The 16,366-nt window shown below is 47.8% G+C and overlaps 1 protein-coding gene across 3 annotated transcripts in view; it reads right to left on the reverse strand.

Moving 5' to 3' along the window:
- The window catches only part of ELFN1 (extracellular leucine rich repeat and fibronectin type III domain containing 1), a 106,089-nt gene that overhangs the window by 76,896 nt on the left and 12,827 nt on the right, over positions 1-16,366 (reverse strand). For 2 of the 3 annotated variants that reach the window (XM_062613589.1, XM_062613588.1), the window contains exon 2: positions 6,965-7,077. The gene's annotated coding sequence lies outside the window, so the exon portion shown is untranslated. Of the gene's footprint in view, positions 1-6,964; positions 7,078-8,434; positions 8,553-16,366 lie in introns of those variants that run through there. The other variant, XM_062613590.1, reaches the window with a different exon arrangement.

Here is a 16,366-nt window from a genome sequence, read left to right on the forward strand (position 1 = left end):
TACCTGTTTTATGCAGGAATTTTGCTCCCTTAAATTTGCTCCTTTAGCAGTTACAAAACAGCTGAGGAAAGCTGACCTTGGGAGATGGGTCCAGCTGCAGAGGGGTTGTTTCCATTGTGCCTGCGGATCTTGGATCATTGTGCCTCCTGGATTTCAGCACGCAAAGGAAAGTTACAGGACTACAGCATGTCGAATCACTTCATGCCCAAATAAATCCTGACATAATAAGCCCTAATACACCAAAGAAACTATTACAGTCGGTCACAAAAATAATCCACATTGAAAATCAGTGAAAATACCTCTCCCCAGTGGAATAACATGGCTCCAGAGGATCAGTTCCAGTCAAAGAAGATAATTTCATGTTTACCCAACAGATGAGAGCAGCTCCAAAAGGCAAATGTTTGTGCCAAAAAACGTCTGGTTAAGCAACATTTTGTCGCCTCCCATCAAAGACTTGCCTTTAAAATCAATGAGCAAGAACAAAAGGGAAGACTGTGAAAGGAAGAGGTCAAACAGAAGTCCAGAAGGATGTCATGGCTGTCTCTTCCACCATCGCCTTCAGTCCTATCAGTCCGTAATTAGCAGCAGTAAGGGCAGAACCCCAACCTGATTGCTTCACATGCACACGTTTTCTGATTTTCAGAGTTTAACAGCAGCCTTTGCCTGCATTGCCTCTGTGTCAGGGTAGGCAGAACCGTGTCTGCAAACCACCAACCTTACCTGCAGCACCACTTGGTTATCCATGAGGGGCTGTAGATGTCTTTGCACGTGTGGATCCTGGCTGTGCGGTGCATGCACGTTGCCTTGGCCAGTCTTGGCAGTGCTGCTCTCTCAGAGGATGATGCGAGACAAGGCTACTGAGCTTCATGGAGCGGCTCACAGGGTTGTCTTAGAAATCGTGTTAGCCAAAAAGATGGAATAGAGTGGTGAAAACACAGGGGCAGGCTTTTTTTTTCTTTGACAAACCATTTGCTTTCTTAGAAGAAAGTATCTAGCATCCACTGGGTGGGGGGAGGAACAAAAAAACCCTCCAACAACTCCCTTTAATTAAAACTTGAAGCCCATCCCAAGGAATTTTGATAAATACATTGACATTCTGCAAAGCTGCCCCTGGACAAATCATAAGCATTGAAAACTCTGAGACACGGACACTGTGGAAGCACCACTGTGAATGCCAGAGCATTTGGGAAGGACATTGATCCTCCTGCAGTCAGGTGTTTTGGTAGCTCTCTGATGGCTCTCATGTGTTTGTCCTTCCCATATCCACATGGCAAACCTTGAGAGAAGGCCAAGAGGAGGTCATGTGGTGGCACACAGGGGAAAACACAGCATGCACATCACGGTGCTGTGGGTGCATGGCATTGCCGGTACGCAGGGCTACGGATGTTGTTCAGACATGAGCAGCATTATGCCTGTGTGTCTCCTGGTGCTTGCACATAGAGCTGCATCACTTCAGATGCACTTTTACAGCTGAGGTCAGGGCTGCTGGCTGGGACAGCGAGAGGTGAAGCACAGCTCTGAGATTTCAGGTTCATTCCGAGGGGATTTGTGAAGCTGCAGGTTGATGCAGCATCCGCAGTTCTCTCAGACACCTCCAGCACTCAGACAGATGCTTCCACCTTGTGAGACAGAAATGCTGATGCTGAGGCTTCCTCCTGCTTGTGAACAATTTCATACGTCACCTCTTGAGGCCTCACCTGTAGACAGCAGCTCTTCCATGGGCCCTGCTCATGCAGGCACAGACCCATGGCCACCTCCAATCATCCATGAAGAAAAATGAGAAGAGACAGACCAGGTGTGTCCAGGTCTGCTCCGGGGCTGATGCACAGGAGAGGAGCTATTGCTTTTTAATACAGTGGGTCCCGGCATCATAACCCATCACTCCATCCCCCTGCTTCTTACATGTGAGCATCCCTGGATGATTAAAGGAAGCACTGCCTTTTAAATCACTATGATTGGGGTTGATGGCTGTGTGGAGTTGGACACTTGGCTCTAACGATGTGTGAAAGTCTCCCTGCTGTGACCAGTTCCTCCTGGAGGCAGAGGGGAGGGAAGAAAGAAGAAATCCCTCCTCCAGTGGGAGTCCCAGATCACACTGTGGTTTGTCACTCAGGCCAGTAGCTCCAGGACTCTGCTTACTGCCTACACATAGCTGCGAAAGCCAGTCCTGCTTCGCAGGACTAATGGGGATGCACATGTATGCGGCACCAGTGGCTTTCTGCTCCATGGTAGCAGATGAATCAGGGTACCCCTCTGGTGTGAGTCAGTATGACCCAAGCAGCCAAGCCCCATTGGAAGCTTGCTCCCAGGCAGGGAATGCCTGTAGGATTCACAGTGGGCTCTGGCTGATCCCACCAATGTTCCTGTGCTGGTGTCAGAGGGGGTATTACCCAAGACCAGAGCATTGCACGTGTGCACAGGCTGCCACGGCACAGGCATGCTGCTGGAGCATCACTCAAGGCTGTGAATCCTCTGAATGAAACACACAGTGAGCTGGATAGGGGACCCAGCCCCCGGGGGAGGCAGAGCACAGCCAGGACCTGCAGCCTGGAAGTACAGACAGCAGCTGCACAAAGATGATGTGAACCTCGCCAATATGTTCTTCTTTCCCCACCACCTTCCTCTGTTGTTAACTTCCTAATGACAGCCGAATCCAAAGCAAATCTCAGCATGCACAGTCCAATTCTTCCCCTCCAGACAAGTTTCCTTTTCAGAGGCTCTCCTTGCTGAGATTCAATGTTCTGTAGCAGAGAGGAATGGCTGGGTGGGCTCCAAAACAAAGGATGCCTTTCCTCGCACTCAGATGAGGCCAAACAGAAGCACAGCAGGAGGCCAGACACGGGCCAGAGGTGTCCTGCAGCGAGTGACCCTCAATGTGACATTGATGGCTCTTAATTCCTAAGCCTGCTTTGGAAGGATTTCAGTAGATCCTATTTAATCACTGCAGCCTCTTCACCTCCCCTGTCTTGGCTCAGGGTACCGTTACACATTCTCTGCCAGGTCTCTCCAAGAACTGGCCATCCTCTTCCTCCCCAGGTCCCTGCTGCAGGAAATGCCACCAAGCCCTTTGCCTGCTGCAGCCACCCTGGGCTTGTTTACTAAAGCACAGCTCAAACAGCGTTTGCCTAATTCCCCCCCATCCACAGGAGAACTCCATCTCTCCCTAACGAAGGGCACTGCTTCCTAGGGGTGCACGACTGGGCTGTGCTGTGCACAGCATTAAATATTTAGGTGCTTGTCAAAATGTTGTAACAATTTCTCTGCCTTGTTCCATTAGCTCCGTTTCCAAAGGCCACCACTGGAACTACTGAACATTTATTTCTATTGAAACCAGCTTAGAAGTTATGATCTGAGAAACCGGGAGACAGGACAGTATGTTCTGCGGCGCCTGCTTTTCCCCACCACCGCTCAGCTGAGATACGCCGGCCTTTGAAATATCATTTTTATCATCCCTACCTTAGAAACTAAAGAGATTGATTCTTCCACCTGCTTGATTTGCTTCTGCTGGCAAAATAAGGTACATAAATATCAATCAGGTGGCTTCCTTGTTTAAGTTTTGGGTCCGTGGGTTTAAACGCCTTGCACACACAGGTTGTGGTACCAGCCCGTGTGAGCTGGATTTCCTCCCCAGGTGCAAAGTAAAGTGTCTTTATTACATGACTCTCCTGTTGCTACAGAGGTATGCACATGGATCTCTCTCCCCCGCTGTCTGTGCATGAACAGCAGCTTATTATGCTATTACTATATTAGACAAAAGCACTTAAGAAAGCCAATGGAGACAGCAGCTCAGACTGGGGGAAAAGCTGAAAGGAGGGCTTATGGGTCCCAGGTTTGCTTTAGCTTCATGGTATCACCAAGAAGTGCAAAGACAGAGGGAGTTGCATGGGGTGGGGGACACCCGCAGCCCCCCAGGGATGTTGGGGAGATGCCCAATGCACCAGCCCTTGGCAGTGGGATCCCTCACACAGGCCACTGCAGGGCTCAAGTCTCCCCAGGCAAACCCCAAGTTTGGGCTTGGTGCAGGCCAGGGGATGGACCAGGGGGTCATGGAGAGTCCCTCTCTGGAGACATTCAAAACCCACCCGGACATGTTCTCATGTAACCTGCCCTAGGTGGCCTTGCTTTGGGGTAGGTGATCTCCAGAGGTCCCTTCCAACCCTAGCGATCCAGTGATTCTCTGAGGGCTGGTGGCAGCCCCATCACCAGCCTTTCCTCCTTCTGGTAAAAACTGGTAAAAACACAAGAATGCTTTAGGTTTCCATAAGGACTTCCCCACGTTTTAATTCCTCTTTATTTAAAGCCACGGAAGAGCCCTGCTGCCTGCCCCTGGATGCTCTGCAAAGTTGTAATCCCTGCTAGTGACATCACGGCCCGTTGCCATGGCAATATCACAAACTCATCGCCGTGGGGATGTCACAAACTCTGTGTTGTGACTTCACCACAGCAGGGATGGGCAGCAAGGGAGGCAGTGCTTCCCAACCACCAGCGTCCCCAGTCATTAGCAAACTGGCACAGGAAATGAGGATGAAACACACATAAAACTGTTTTGTAAGTATGATCTATTGGAAAGTATTCCCTCGTGAGAAAGTACCTCCTTAATGGACCTTAAGTAAACCACAAAAGGCAGAGAATAAAACAGAAATTACAGTGATTTGTTTCATTGGGCACTTCATTGAGTAATTAAGAGGATAATTAGGAGAAGAAATATTAAAAGGCGTCACTCAGCCCTTGTCTTGCTCTAGAGGAGTGAGTTATTGAATGTGCAGCATCCTGTGATGCTTTCCTGCTCTCACACAGGGTTCCCTGTGCAAGGGAGGCATGCAGGGATGTGCCATAACGTGAGGGATCACATATAGGATGGGAAGGAGTGAAAAGCCATCTCCCCTGTGACCTGGCAGGATGTCAGAGCTCTCCCAGGAAACACAAGGTGGGAACGGCAGGTCGCAGGGAGCAAACATCACCTTCTCAACACCTCTTGGCACGTGGTGTCAGGCTTTGACACTTGTGCATCGCTTGTTTCAGTGCAGGAGAGGCTAAAGGAAAAACACAAACCAGCTGTGACTGCAGAAGAGCTCTGGGGAGAGCTCGCCATGGTGCAACCTGTGCTGGTGAAGCACCACGGGTGAGGTAGACATGGCAGAAAGATGGAAAACCAGCTGAAAGCTCACCACAATGATTATCCAGTGCCAGGAGAGCAGTTCTGTCACCCACCTTCCTTCAAACACCTATCCCCCTTTTTGCCTCTTCATCTTTGTCTTTGAAGAATATGTATAAAAGTACCTGTGTAGCTAACCCAGATCCAGATAGGACCCTACACCACTCCAAGAGCCCTCAGTGGTTACAACTTGATCTAAACTGCTTCCCTAAGATATCCAGCACTTCCCACAGACAAGGAAACGGTGGTGCTGGCCAACACAACCATGAAACGAAGACCTACTCCAGCAATGAAACCTGCATCTCCTTCCAAACTCCCAGCACATCTTATTGCCCCCATTTACCCACCAGCACGGACACACTCCAACACAGACGTCAGGACACCAGCTCCCACCATAGTGTCTGCAGCCCACATTACACACTGGGGACCCCAATGCTCACACACTGCCATGTCCTAGAAGGCCTCAAGGCTAAAGCCAGCCCCAGTCAAGAGCACTCTGTCCCCTGCAAGTCCCAAGTGGTCACAGCAGGGAGCAAACGCAAGCGCGGTGATGGGGAAATGTAAAATGGATTGACAAACTCCATGGGAAAAAAAGGGTGTTACTGAAAACAGTGAGTCCCATTGAACATGCATTTATAAACACTGTGATGATAGATAGGCTAATTCATGTTATTGCCTCAAACCACTTGCTCAGGAGACAGAGCAAGCAACACACCAACCCAGATAAATGAGAAACCCCAACCTGCAACACTGCAGTGGTGACCAATTGCCAAGAATTAAGCAGTTCTCAGGTCCTTGCTTGCTCCAGGACTCAGGAAAGGATGCAAAAGTCTGGTTTGTTTTAAACTGTCCTCTGTGGCTGGAAATCCCTTTTTATTCCCTTGGGGAGATGGATGCGATGGCTATGATCCAGTTGCCGCCTTGGTCCAACATCTCAGGGACAGTGACTTGTCAGGGTTGAGCCCAAAGTGTCAGATAACTGTCAGAAAATCCATATTCAGAAAGTCACCAGCCCTCCTTTTCCCTTCCTTGGGAACCACTGCTCCCCTCTGTCCTCCTCTGCACTGGGGAAACAATCCCCATCCTCTTCAAAGCAAAGTAAAACTGGCTTTCTTTTTGGCTTGTTTCTGGCCCTTACAGGCATGAAAGCAGCTTGTTGGGAGACTCAAGTGCTCAGCACAGCCCTAAAAAAAAGGCTCCTGTTTGAAGTGCATGGATTGAGGCTGGATTAAGAAAACCCAGGAGGAGTGTCTAGCTCTGCTCCTGCACTAAAAAGGCTGAGCAGCAGCAGCAGCAGCAGCCGAGGCAGCTTCATCCTGCTCAGTCCTTCATGCAATGCCTGGGAAGGCACTCCACACTGGGGAAGTGGTCATTTCACATGTGATGTTCACCCTCACCCAGGGAGGGGGTAATTACAGAGCGTGTGCTCTGCCTTCCGATGCTGCTGCAGGAGGAGAGCACTTGGCTCCTCACCCCTGCTGCAGGAGCACCCAGCACTGCTCTAACCCTGTTACCATTGAGAAGAGCTGGACAATTAACTTCCACAGGGGCAGATGAAGACCAAACAGCAAATGCAGGACAAACCACCACCATTAACCACCTCTGCCAGATCAGGCAGAGCAGATAGAGCTTGGGTGCAGAGCATATCCCAGGCACACAGCTTATCTATGGCTGGAGACAGTTTAGAGACTCACTTCTGAAGTTTCCCCCTTTCAAATAACTTATTTCCCCCCTTCTAGTCAATGCAAGAAGCAGGTTTAGAGCAACACAAACAGGGAACAGAGGATAAAACAGTATGAGAGCCCATACCTGAAGGTGCATCCTTCCTTTCTCACCACGCAGCGGGGAGGATGTTGCTGTCTCTCGGTAATTTTCCAACATCCTGTGTTGCAGGTAGATTTAAGCACTGATCATAGTTGGAGCTGTTAATAAAAAAGTGCAAAGAAAAGGGGTTTTATTGTGAAATGTAGGGCTGCTTCTCTTCCAGCTTTGTATTCATTATCAGGACTTTCTCTTTTTAATTCTTTTTTTTCGTATGATTGACCATGTTTAGGGTTCAAAGCTTTAAAAATAAATCACAGATCTTCTTTCATCTACTAGGCATGAGAGAGTCAGAATCATTACATGGCTTAAATGGGTATTCTGAGAGGGCCCCCGGGCCAAGCAGTTCCAACTTTAACTGGGAGCCAGAGAGGTGAAGCTAATTTGCAAATAGTGTTACTTGCTGGTTTTACTTGAACTCAAGGGAAAAGGGTGCAGTGGCTGCTTGTCATTCTCTGCAAGAAGCTGAACAAAGTGGAAATTGAGTTCACTAGTAAAAAAGTATATATATATACACACACATATATATATACATACATATATGCACACACACTACAATAAAATCTGCAGCAGACCAATTTCTCCCACACCAGGGGAACACCCCCTGCAGAACTGCAATGAAGCCGTGCATCAGTACATCGTGCATCTACCACTGCCTATGCACCAGGGGCAAACAGACCAACTGTCCTTTTCCCTAGAGCAGGTATTTAACTCTGAGACCTCAAGCATTTCTCCAGCTTGACTTTGAGCCACTTCTTGCTTACACAGTTTGAAGGACAACTTTCCCCTTTACCATCACAAATGTCTTCCCTCGGGTGAGGGAAGCTCCAATATCTGCAGCGCTGCTTCTTTACAGAGAATTGCCTATCGATGACTTTGTGGCTAATACACACAATGAGAAGCAGAGGAGCTAATATAATGTAATTTTCCATGTTTACTGCATTATTACAGTGGTTGAATCTCCTGATTAATTCCTATTTTTCTTGCCATGTCTTTCTGAGCATCCCTTTTATTTTTGCCCTGCTTATCTGCATACAGTCATTTATCCGTGCGGCTGGTATAACAGCAAGCAGGGCCAAAGCTATCATTTCTCCTCCCTTTCAAATTTAATCTTGCAGACCTCAATCTTTGTGATACTGCTATTATTTTGTCCATATCTGATCTAACAGGAACCAGCCATTATTTATGCCTTAAAAAAAAAAAAGAAAAATGGAAAAAACTAATCTGAGCAGAAGATAATGATGGCTGTGGCACTAATGATCCCTGGCATATCTCCTTGCAATGAATCCAGTGCTAAAACAGAGTCCGTTTGTTTCCCTTCTCTCTACATAACTGTAAGAACAAGCCCTCATGCACAGGCAGCTCCCCACTGATAAACAACATTGCCCCCATCTCCCAGGAGATGCATTTCATTGCCAACCCTCTCAGCAGTCCTTCTTATTGTCTTAAGTTATTTACCCAAGTAGTGGAAAAACAACTCAAGTGGAGCCGGACGCACTCCAACAATAGGACTGCAACTGGTTTCTTCAATGTTGTTCCTGTACAAGCTAGGAAAGTCTCTTCCCCTGATGGTTATTAATTGAAAAGGGAGTGGGGAAAATTCCTACAATGTGAACAAAATCAGAAAGTGCTCTTCATTATTGTTCCTTGAAGATCAAGACATTTTGCCACCAGCTTCTTTAATGCTCCCCACCTCCTGTCTCCTGAGCAGACTATCACACTAGCTGGAGATCATCCACTGAACCGTCCAGCCAAGCTGCTCTGCATGTGCCAACCACATCAGCCAGCGGGGACTGAACTGGGAGTGGCGAGGTGACAAACTGAGGAATTGCTCTCCTCCCTTCCCCTGCATCCCAAATAGCCACAGGCTTTTCAAACAGCAAATGCGTCCGTACTCATTGTTTGTCCATAATCTGCACCATCACTCTATGCCATCCTCTTCATCTCTGCCTGCAGCCCAGAGACCTTCACACACCCTCCCCTTCCCCCTAGGAATATTACAAATAAATCACGGGGCCACGTTCGACTCTTGGTCTGTGATGGAGCTGCTTCAAATGTACACGGGACTGACGGGGCACGGATCCTGCTTGTCCCCTGCACCTCAGGATTCACACAGGCGAAACTCATGGAAATCAAACTGAGCCCTTCCCCACATCCTCTGCCAAACGGGCCTGATTTGGGGAAACTCCTGCTCATGTCAACATGGAGCTCCCAGGAGCTCCTGGGAACCCTGCAATCATCTTGCATTTCTTGGTCTAGATACAACACAGCATGTGTTATATTTATTATTAATGAAAGCATAAACATTCTAAAGAGCATTATTAATTTTAAAGCTACTAATAACCATCAGCTGTCCCTTACTTCACTCTGCAAGCCTGAGAGCAACAATGAAAGAGCAAACTCTAGCTCAAAGCATCTTTAACAGAGGCTGCTGCGATCCAGAGCTCAGCTCCACAGCTCAGGGCTATGGGCATCCCCTGAGCAGATCACACTCATATTGCCTCCCAGAAGTGTCATCTGCTCCCATCTGAGGTGCTCCATCAGCACCAAGGGGAAGCAGGAAAGGGCCATTTCTGACCTGAATTCTCCAGCATCTCAGCAGGACAAGCAGATAGGGCAGATGTGTCAGAAGAGCACATGTGCAAGTACAAAGCATCCTTTGCACACCAGCAGCAACGTTTTCCTGCCAGCTTGGCACATCAGTATTGTTGGTGGATAACATTTCCTTTGTATTTCACTTGCAGGAACCGGGAGAAAGATGTATTTTACAGAGAAAAGTCACAGAGAGCCCCTCCTTGGAAAATAGGCTATTTTTGGTACTGTAATCCCTTTCCTGTGGAAAAGAGAGGGAGGCCCAAGATACTGAGAGAGCTGCTGAAACCCAGCAAGGAATTTGGCAGCAGAGCCTGGAGCATAATTCAAACACCAAGGAACAACAAGCAGGTCCAAGCCCCACGTTTCAAGACTGTACCAGCCTCAGGACTGAGATCTATTCTTCAGCACCTGCCTGCCCACCAACGCTGCTGTGAGCCACTCCAACACGAGATGCTGCAGAGCAAGGAAGGTGACAGCGAACACTGTTTGCTTACCCAGATCTTTCCTAAGCATCCAAAGACCTGGCTCCTCATCCGAGTGCTAATTCTCACCCTCTTTGAGCCCAGTTTTTTGCAGCTTTTCTACAAATGCAGAATGCATTTGAGCGATCAGCACAATGTTTAGTGAGAGAATCGTATGCTACATTTCCGCTTGGCATGATTTTGAAATGGTGAAGCTGTTAAGCTCTGAAAGGGAGGTTTTAGGAATACAGTGAAAAAAAAAAAGCCAAAACCAAAAATAAACATAAAGGAATCATTTGGATGGATCCCCTTTTCCCAGAGAAACAGTGCATGCTGGCTGCTACCTTCCAATGTCAGGATCTCTGCAGTTGTGTAGCACTTGGACTCTCATTACAACAGCAGGGAAAATAAATTCAAAGTCAACACTAGCACACAAGAGAAGGAGAAACTTTTCCTAAGCTGTGAGCAAACCTCTTACAACCTTCTCTAAGCCACAGTCTTATTGCCCCTCAGGGCCTCCCATCTCACTCTTCCCCAGCATGTGTGATGCTATTGGAGTAAGAAGATGTTGCTTTTATTAGCACATGCAAGTGCTAGTATAAGGAATGACAATGGTCCAAGGTGGAGAGAAGCCATGGCAGACACCCTGGATATGCTCGGTATCTGCATTTTCCAGATAAACCCTTCCAAAGGGAGGCAAATTCTGCCTCGCTTTGTGGCCCACCTTCATGCAACACATCCCCAGTGGTGCTGGTTCCTCTAAGGACCTAGGGCATTCAGGGGGTCAAAGAGGCCCTTCACCCCAACCAACTTGCTTTGCACAATGCAGTGAAAGCTCTGCAGCCCCTATGTCCCCTGTGTCACTCAGAGATCCCTCCTGAATTATGCATGACTTTGCTGCTGTGCAGGCTGACTTGGTGACTTACTTATGCAGCCAGTTATTGGGCTGAAGGACACTGCTCCAATCACAGCCATTTTACACTGATTTTTGTCATAAAATGTGATGCAACTATGGATCAAAAGACACACCACCCCCCCCCCCCCAATCCATATATATGTGACAATGTCCCACTACACCTCTGACACAAAGTAGTAAGGTGATGACACTGCCAACAACACTCATACCTGCTTCTTTTAGGTCCACCCAACCAAGTAGAGCTGACAGAAACAAGGGCTCTTTCTCTCCCACCCCAGCCTCCCCTGGGTCACTGTGAAGCATTTGCCATTCAAAGAGCTCTTGCAAGGGAGCCCTCCGGGGAGGGTTTGGATCAGACATCAGATTAGGTTACCTACAATGGTAATCATGAGAAAAACCTCATTCCCCAGCATGTTCACATCTGTGCACATCTCTGCGGATGTCAAGCATGCTCCTGATAAAGGCATCTCCAGGACAGTTCTGTACATTAACCCACCTTCAGTTGGGCACGATAAAGAAGAGGAATAAAAAGCCTTTGCCCCCATCCCCTAAAACATCTCCATCTCTGCTCCTCCCTTGCCTTTCTGAAGGGCCACATGATCTTGCTTTGGGTCCATGTAGTCACAGGACAAAGCCAATGACCTGTACCCCCAAATACCTCTGGTATTTTAAGACTTGCCTTGACAAAGTCAACACCAACCTGATACACCATTGACAAAACCCTTTTTTCAAGGGAGAAACCAGGCTGCAGACCCCTAGAAGCCCCTTGTGCAAGCATTTCTGAGTCCTGACTTGTGATTTTTCCCTCCTGGACTCACCTTCTTCCACAGCCTTGAAACTGCAATTGCTCTGAAAAGCTCTCTGTCACTCTAAGTGCAGAAACTCATATCTGAGGCATTGACAAAGCCCTGGGATTTAACTTTTATTGCAGAACCAAAGCCCCCTCCACACATGGCCCTTCCCTAATGACAGCATCACTGTAGCTGCCAACTACTCCTGAATCACAGCACGGTTACAAACAGCTTGCGAGACCGGGTAGAGCACACAGTGACCTGCAGAGGACTTGGGCTGAGAAAACAACACGATAAATAATTACTTTATGGCAAGTTGAGGGGCAGCTTTTCCACAAGGGGGAGAATTTTACTCTGTGCTGGTGTTTATGTTGCAAATTGCTTCTGCGGTGCTGTCTCAATTGAGCATCTCTCCTCATTGTTCCAGGAGGAAGGGGTTCAGGCATCCCCAGCCTCTCCACTGAGCAGCCAGGCTGGCAGGATACAGCCTGGTAGCCTCATCCCAAGGCATTGTTTTTACTTCAGGTAGGGGAATAATTCCTTTGGGTAAGGTGGGTAACAGCACAGTGATGCTCATGGTCAGGGGGATGCACGCAGCCTCCACTGACCATTAGTGTGTGTATGGCCTCCGGGATCCCTTTTGCTTTTTCAACATCCCTCCATCCGATTTCCAAGTGGACTAGTGGGATTCATGGAAGGCTGCAGCTGGATCTTTAGATGTCATACAGCTTGCAGAATATTACCTAAACAAGCACACCCCTCTTTCCTCCCTCACCCAAAGCGTGGCTATCAAGTGCTGAGTATCTTTAAAGACATCACTGTGCAAGCGTCCCTACTACAGCACAGCAAAATACACTAACACAGGGTGAAAATAAATCAGTATCTATGGAGGAGGTCTCCTGCCCATAGGCACTTCAGGGACAGTATGGGTATTTCTTCCTATTGGCATGCTGCTGGCTCTCAGTGCAATACTTAACTTCATGACAAAAGACACAGAAAAGGTGCTGGAGGAGGAAGGGAAAAGATTTTTCCCTTCCTTTTGATTTACACGTGCTTCTGCTGGCACTGGCTCCTGGACATGTATTTCTCCATGCCCAGCTACTGCTGAGCATGATAATACAGAAGCACAGACCCAAGCATTCACTGTCTGTGGGCTCCACTGTAGATCAGCAGCGTGATAAGAAAAAGGCTTATTTGCATTGCCAATATTTGCAGCAGGGTGCCGAGAGCACAGTAAAAAGCATCCAATTTAACCTTCACACCACGCACCTTCCTGAATGCCTTACCCATCAAATCGCCCCTACCAGCCCTCTGTGCCATGCTGTGATGGAAAGGCAATCAAAAGCACCTCTCAAGTGCCCAGAGCATGCAGCCATGGCAAGGTCACAGCACCCAGCATGGTGCCCAAGGTGGGGAAGGCTCCTGTGACACTGCTCAAGCCCCCACAGCCCAAAGCAGCCCTCTGGCTCCTCTCAATCACATCATGCTTTCAGGCCCATCATGCTTTCAGTCCTCAACTATGGAGCTGGGAAACACCAGGGCAGCCCGGAAGACAAGGGGTTGTGTTATCACGCATTCATCATCAGGAATGAGAGCGCGTAACTCAACACAAGTGTCCTCCATTGGCTTCAAGGGCACCAACACATTGAAATTCCCAGCTGATTCAGGGCTCTCATTTGCACTTTTATCACAGCCATGGCCAGGAGCTCTGGGAAGGCTTTCCTAGCAATTCCAAGAGTTCCTCTAGGACTGGTAACATTGGTTTCCATCTATGCAGGGTTTCGTGGATGCTCCTGAAGCAGAGCACGGGAGAGCGATAGAGGGATTTTAGCTATTTATGAATTAGAAGAGTTGTTTACTTATTTTAAACTGGAAAATAAAGATTTTGCTCAGAAAAAAAGAGGGTTTTTCCTTGATTTTTTTTCTCAATGGCTTTTCTAATCATTAATGCTTCTTGCCACAAAGAACAACCAGGCAATTCCATCATATTACCTTGGATATCCCATGGCAGGCAGTTAATGTTATTGGTCATAAATCATGTCCCTTTCAATCTCCATTATATAGGAAGAGCAAATTTGTTATGATGCATGTGTCGTTACACGCCAATGCCTTTTCATTATCATATAACTGGATATCCCCAAGGTTCATAATTTGCAGCATAATAATAATTTTTAAAGAACCATTGGTAATCAATAGCACTCAGCATCCCTGTCAGGATCATTTGCAAAACAAATAACAACGCTGATCTCAAACAACTTTACAGGAGGGATATTTAATCCCCATGAACTGCATTATATGATGGATGAACAAGGAATCCTAGACTACATATCATGTGTTTTCCTTGGATTAAATGTCACTTCAATCAATGTTGCTACCAGCTGCACAATGCTACTTATATTTTCACTAGATAATGATGAAGTATTGCCTTACAAACAGACATTAGCTACGTGCCGGGCACTAAAACCACATGGCAGCTCTATGGGGTGTGAGGAAGAGGGCAAGGTGGAGGGCAGAGCAGTGAGTTAGCTGATGTGATGCTGGATAGGGAGCACATGGGTGGGGTTTCTCCACAGAGCTCACCAAGGCATGGACCTGCCCTTGTTACCAGAACAGCCAGCATAGCTTCCACACCAAAATCAAGGCACTGGCACAACAAGGTGCTGTTTGCAGCCCTCTGTCAATGCAGAGCTTGGGTTTAAGTTATAGGTAGTAACTCTAGAAGTGCCTAGCACTATTATTAAATAAGAGGTTCAGCAGTCTGCCTCATTAGTTAACAGACAGACCTTGAGGACAACAAACAGAGGCTTGATGCATTTACTGCTTTTCATTTTCCTTCAGCGTGTATCACCAGAGGCTGTAATTGGAAGGTAACTTTGTCCTGACTGCCCTGGCTGTGGTCGGTCTGTCTCAAGTCCATCTGCACCCCAGGCTGTGACAACATTTAATGGAGCTTTTACATATAAAATTGAGACAGAAGCAGTTGACCCAGCAGGCAATGAGTGCACGGAGAGGCACTCCCAGGGATGGCACTGACTACAGGGTCTGACACATCCCCACACATCCCTGACTGCCCTCGATAACACAGCCAGCAGCCAGCCCAAGGCTCCTTAATGAACATCTCTGAAGTCAGATTAAAGTCAGCCACAACATCTGTGGTTCAGCAACCTCACTGCTGGGGAGCCTGAGTTACCTGTTGCATGGCCAAGAGCCAGCCAGCTCCCGCATCTTTCCTTAGAGATGGTTTTCCAAGGCATGAAATCCATGTTTTAATTTCCCAGGCAGGTTTCTGCCTCTCCGGAGCTCTCCGGCAGAGCCATATCTCACTACTTACAGCTCGAGACACCTTTAGCAAAATCTTCAGTTCCTACTGATGTGGAAAATTCATGCATTTCTCTCCCCGTGTAGGCACGGGTTTGGTATCCGTGGCATTTCCCAGTGATAAGCCCCAAATCACTCATCACTGGAAAGCCTGCACTTCAGTAAGGATGGACAGAGTGGGGGGGGGGAACCCAAACAAAGAAACACACCAACACAACACCCTTGGACCCAAAAAGCACTTTAGCTGCTGGAGATTACACAGTCCTATTTAGCAATATCAGAGAGGATTTTCCACAGAGGAAACGTCTCCAACCTGGCTACAGGAAGGCAGGAAAATTAAATACATTGAGAAGAAGAAACCCCGTGGGGTTTTGCTTGTTTGGGTTCATTTTTAGAGACAAATGTGTTCCAGAAATGGGATTAAATGGGGCATCCTGGCACCACTTCCAGCTCAGCAGCACCTCAACTGGGCTGCACACTTCTGTTGGAACTAGGTGATCTTAAGGTCCTTTCAAACCCTAACTATTCCATGATTCTCTGGCTGCCCCAAGGAAAATGTCATTAAAGAAAACACAGCTACTTTTAAAGCTGAAAGGACAAATTCTCCTCCCATTTACAGCAGTGACCTCATGACTCTCCACAAGGTTGGGCAGGCACAGGCCTGAGTTGGGGCTATTTTGAGCATCCTCCAGTCACCAGGCACCCATCAGGCAGAAAGTGCAGAGGAGCAGGAAGAGGCTCTCACCTCAGACAGTCAAACCCAACCTGTTAAGACACTGATAGGGTAAATGAGGGTAAAATGAATCCCCTGCTCAAGTAGAACACTTTAATCCAAACCCTCCAGCCAGCCTGAAGGGCTGGGGCACAACCCCATACAAACATGGGCAGGAGCAGCGCTGGTGCATCTGCTGCCATCCCTGCTGAAGCATTACACATGCACATGTAGTACAAACTCATTCAGGGCTCTTCCACAGATGAAATATTTAAATGGGTTATGCATTGCTATCTCTTTTCATTTAAATAAGATGGAATAACTATAAACTGACTTGGGATGACTTGCTGTCCCCAGCACTTTCTTTTTCCCCCCTTCAATTTCCCACCTGCAGTTTCCTCAGGCTCTCATTCAGCACAATCTCAGAGCTTCGTAAGCACAATTCATGATGGTAAATGGATGGAGACCTCTAGGAAACCTCAGATGCTGCACGGTGATGAGGAAGCACCATTCACTGTTAAGCAAGCATGTAGGCAACAGCGTGGCTGAAAGGATATCGCGCATCAAAAGGGATGCAGAGCCTGGCCTTTCCCATCT

This window comes from Pezoporus occidentalis, unplaced genomic scaffold, assembly GCF_034315485.1.
Source record: "Pezoporus occidentalis ecotype Australia unplaced genomic scaffold, CSIRO_AGI_Poc_V1 ctg169, whole genome shotgun sequence".
In the NCBI taxonomy this organism is placed as follows: Eukaryota; Metazoa; Chordata; class Aves; order Psittaciformes; family Psittacidae; genus Pezoporus; species Pezoporus occidentalis.